General features: G+C 39.0%; 1 protein-coding gene across 1 annotated transcript in view; it reads left to right on the top strand.

Annotated features, from left to right (window-relative positions):
* Nucleotides 1–4221, top strand: part of NSRP1 (nuclear speckle splicing regulatory protein 1) — a 49836-nt gene that overhangs the window by 34884 nt on the left and 10731 nt on the right. The window lies entirely within an intron of this gene.

The following is a 4221-nucleotide window of genomic DNA, read 5'->3' as shown; positions in this document are numbered from 1 at the left end:
TTTTTTTTTTTTTTTTTTTTGGAGACAGAGCCTCAAGCTATCACCCTGGGTAGAGTGCTGTGGCATCACAGCTCACTGCAACCTACAACTCCTGGGCTCAAGCGAGTCTTCTGCCTCTGCCTCGCAAGTAGCTGGGACTACAGGTGCCCACCACAACACCTGGCTATTTTTTGATTGCAGCTGTCGCTGTTTGGCGGGCCCGCGCTGGATTCGAACCCACCAGCTCTCAGGTGTATGTGGCTGGTGCCCTAGCCACTTGAGCCACAGGCGCTGAGTCAAACATTTTATTTTGTTTTAATAAAAAGTCCCCCTTTTAAAGTCATGTCATATCTGACTGCAATTCAATAAAGCAAACCCTTTACAACCCCTATAAAAGAGAGTTTGTGTGTGTGTGTAGAGAGAGAAAGAGAATTATTAGTATATATAAAATGGACCAGATACTTTCTTCATTTTTTTCTTTTTTTTATTTGCAATTAAAACTAATAGAAACCTGCTAACTCTTAGATTAGACATAAATTGAAATGTGGCGGAATATGGCTCCTCTCCCACTAGATTGTAAACTTTGTGGTACTTAATCTAAGTATTATACACCTTGTAGGCTCTAAGCATCTTAGCTGGATTAACACATTTACAAGGAACTACTACTTCAGGATTTTAAAAAGTATTTCCCTGAGATTTTTGGTAGAAAACACATTTTGAAATAATAGTGGGGGGGGGGTTCTGTTTTGTTTGGTTTTTTTCTTTTTTTTGCTTTTTGGTTTTTTGTTTTTTTGCACTTTAAGGCATTTCTACTTGAACCTGTTTATAAATTGTTTTTCCCTTTATGGCAAAGGCCCTTATAGGGAATAGTTGTTGTCTTCCTGTGTTTTAAGCTAATGATAATTTTTGGTTTTATTAGAAGGCATCGTTAATGAATTTTTTTTGTTGTTGTTATACTGTGAACTAGTCTTCAGACAGAATAATTGCTTGCTAATTTTGAAACAAATCAATTAATGATTGCATTATGTGGTTTGGACATACTCAATCATAATCTTTTCTTAAGGCTGGGATATTTTATGCCAAAAACCAAAATGTTTTTGCAGTAGCTATTCTAAACAAAATACTTTTGTGTTGGTGAAAAAAGCCAATCTTAAAAAAGATAGATATTGCATCATTTCATTAGTGATTGCCAGGGATTAGAGATAGAGGATGAGGGATGGATGTGGCTGCAAAGGGATAGCACAAAGAAGTATTATGGTGATGGTACAACTGAGTATCTTGACTGTGATGGTAGTTACATGTAGCTACACCTTGTTATAAAATAGCATAAAGCAGAATACACAGATGTAGGCCCGGTGGCTCACTCCTGTAATCCTAGCATTCTGGGAGGCCAAGGCTGGTAGATCGCTTGTGCTCACGAGTTTAAGACCAGCCTGAGCAAGAGCAAGACCCTATCTCTAAAAAATAGCTGGGCCTTATGGTGGGTAGCTGTAGTCCCAGCTACTTGGGAGGCTGAGGCAAGAGGATGGCTTGAGCCCAAGAGTTTGAGGGTGCTGTGAGCTATGATGTCATGGCACTCTATTTGGGGCAAGAAAGTGACACTGTCTCAAAAAAAAAAATACACATGTGTGTGTAATTGGCAGCACTTGAATATGCTCTGTAGATGTACCAATGTCAGTTCCTGCTGTTGATATTGTACTCTATTTATGCACATTTTTAACATTGGGGGAGGATGAGTGAAGGGTGCACAGGACTTTATATTTCTTTGCAACTTGCTTTGAATTAATAATTATTACAAAATGAAAGAAAAAAATACACTTCCTTAATGATACTCCCCTTTCATACCTCACACCACGGCAGTTATTAGATGTCTCTTCAGTTAGCCTGTCCTTGGTGTCAGGTCTCACCATCTAGTTGCATAATTGCACAGCAGAGGACCCCCCGAGGAGAGGTCTGTCTTATCTACACGTGTCCTGAAGGTTGCCCAAAAAGTTGCCCTAGGTAAAGTAAATGGGAAATTGTAATTAAATGTATCTTTATTTATAAAATACTCTCTACAAAATTTTACATAGAAATGGGCAGCACATAGAGAATATTTTATAAATATTTTATAAAATTTTATAACGAATATTTTGTAAATAAAGGTACATTTGGCTGTAATTTCTCTATATGTATCTAGATTAGTTTCTTAGGCTCGGTGCCTGTAGCTCAAGTGGCTAAGGCGCCAGCCACATATACCAAAATTGGTGGGTTTGAATCCAGCCCAGGCCTGCCAAACAACAGTGACAACTACAACCAAAAAATAGCCAGGCGTTGTGGTGGGCACCTGTAGTCCTAGCTACTTGGAAGGCCAAGGCAGGAGAATCACTTGAGCCCAGGAGTTGGAGGTTGCTGTGAGCTGTGATGCCATAGCACTCTCTCTAGGGCAACAGCTTGAGGCTCTGTCTCAAAAAAAAAAAAAAAATAGTTTCTTATATAAAAAGTAAAAAGTATTGAATATGTTTATATATGATTACTATTATAGAAGCAAGTAAAAGTGTTACTGCCACTTTTTTTTTTTTTGGTAGAGACAGAGAGTCACTTTATTGCCCTTGGTAGAGTGCCATGGCATCACACTGCTCATAGCAACCTCCAACTTCTAGGCTTAGGTGATTCTCTTGCCTCAGCCTCTCGAGTAGCTGGGACTACAGGCACCTGCCACAATGCCCGGCTAATTTTCTTATTGTTGCAGTTTGGCCGGGGCTGGCTTTGAACTCCTCCACCCTTGGTATATGGGGTTGGTGCCCTACCCACTGAGCCACAGGTGCTGCTCTGCTATTTTCGTTTTTAACTTTTGTTTATATGTGTTTTTAACACGTTGGCTTTTACTTACCAGTGTTAGTAGTCATTGTCAGAGTACCTTTTTATAGAAAACTGAAATCAGATCAGCTTCAAAAAGGTAACCTTCAACTTAAGTTCAGAATAGCTCTTTTTATCTACTGATGCTATTGAATACTAAGGATATAAGTTTATGAATAGGCCAGCATTCCTATTCATAGTAAAAGCATTGCACTCCTTCCATATGTTACCTTCCTGTAAGTAGTCAGGAAGTTCACTTGAGTCCAAAAGTTTGAGACTGAAGTGAGCCACTGCATTGCTAGCTGGGGCAACAGAGCAAGACTATTTTCCAAAAAGAAGTCTGAGAAGTTATGGCCTAGTGTTTTTCTTTTCTTAAGTTCTGTAGTTTAGATTGAAGCTACCAATTTGAAAGTGACAATAGGTAAAGTATGACAAGGTGATAGACAGAAGAAGAGGTAAGAAAAAAGACCAAAGGTGATAGACTGAAAGAACAGGTAAGAAAAAATAACAAAAGCAAGCTAAAGAAATAGAAGTCTAATGTTTAGGAGACTTCTTAGTCAATCCTGAAGATAACCACTAACTCAGTGAAAACACATTTTCAAGAAAAATGCATTTTATTTACACTAACTAGACATTAAAAAATACTGGAAATATTTATTATTACTTTCAATTTTCATGTTCAATAGTGTTACTTTAATGTACGAAATTGTCATACTTAACAAGGAAATTTAAGCATCATTCATCCTTCATAGGGAAATTTGGATTGGATGAGTCATACATGTAATACACTTAGCATAGCACCTAGCTCTATTTTTGATAAAAGTCATTCTGACAGGTATAAGGTAGTATCTAATAATAGCATTGATTTACATTTCCCTGATGATTAAAGCCTAATACTTTTGGCTTGGCACCCATAGCACAGTGGTTACAGCGCCAGCCACATACACCCAGGCTGGTGGATTTGAACTGGCCAGGGCCAGCTAAAACAACAATGACAACTGCAACAAAGAATAGCAGGATGTTGTGCCAGGCGCCTGTAGTCCCAGGTACTTGGGAGGCTGAGGCAATAGAATCACTTAAGCCCAAGAGTTGGAGGTTGCTGTGAGCTGTGATGCCATGACACTAACCAGGGTGACAGAGTGAGATTCTGTCTCAAAAACAAAAATAAAAGCCTGGACTTTTCAGTGAGCTGTAGTCAGATCACTGTATTCCAGACTGGGCAGCCACAAGACCTTGTTTCTAAAAACGAAAAAAAATTTGTGATCCTCATTTTTTTCCCTGTACTATTTTCTCTCGCACCTTACAGTCTTCTCTGAAGATTTACAATGAAAATTTGTTTCCTGGCTCGGTGCCTATAGCTCAACTGGCTAAGGCGCCAGCCACGTACACCTAAGGTGGTGGGTT

Source organism: Otolemur garnettii, unplaced genomic scaffold (assembly GCF_000181295.1).
Source record: "Otolemur garnettii isolate 467f Iridium unplaced genomic scaffold, OtoGar3 scaffold00112, whole genome shotgun sequence".
Taxonomy (NCBI): domain Eukaryota; kingdom Metazoa; phylum Chordata; class Mammalia; order Primates; family Galagidae; genus Otolemur; species Otolemur garnettii.
This window is presented reverse-complemented; position numbering and strand designations above follow the sequence as displayed.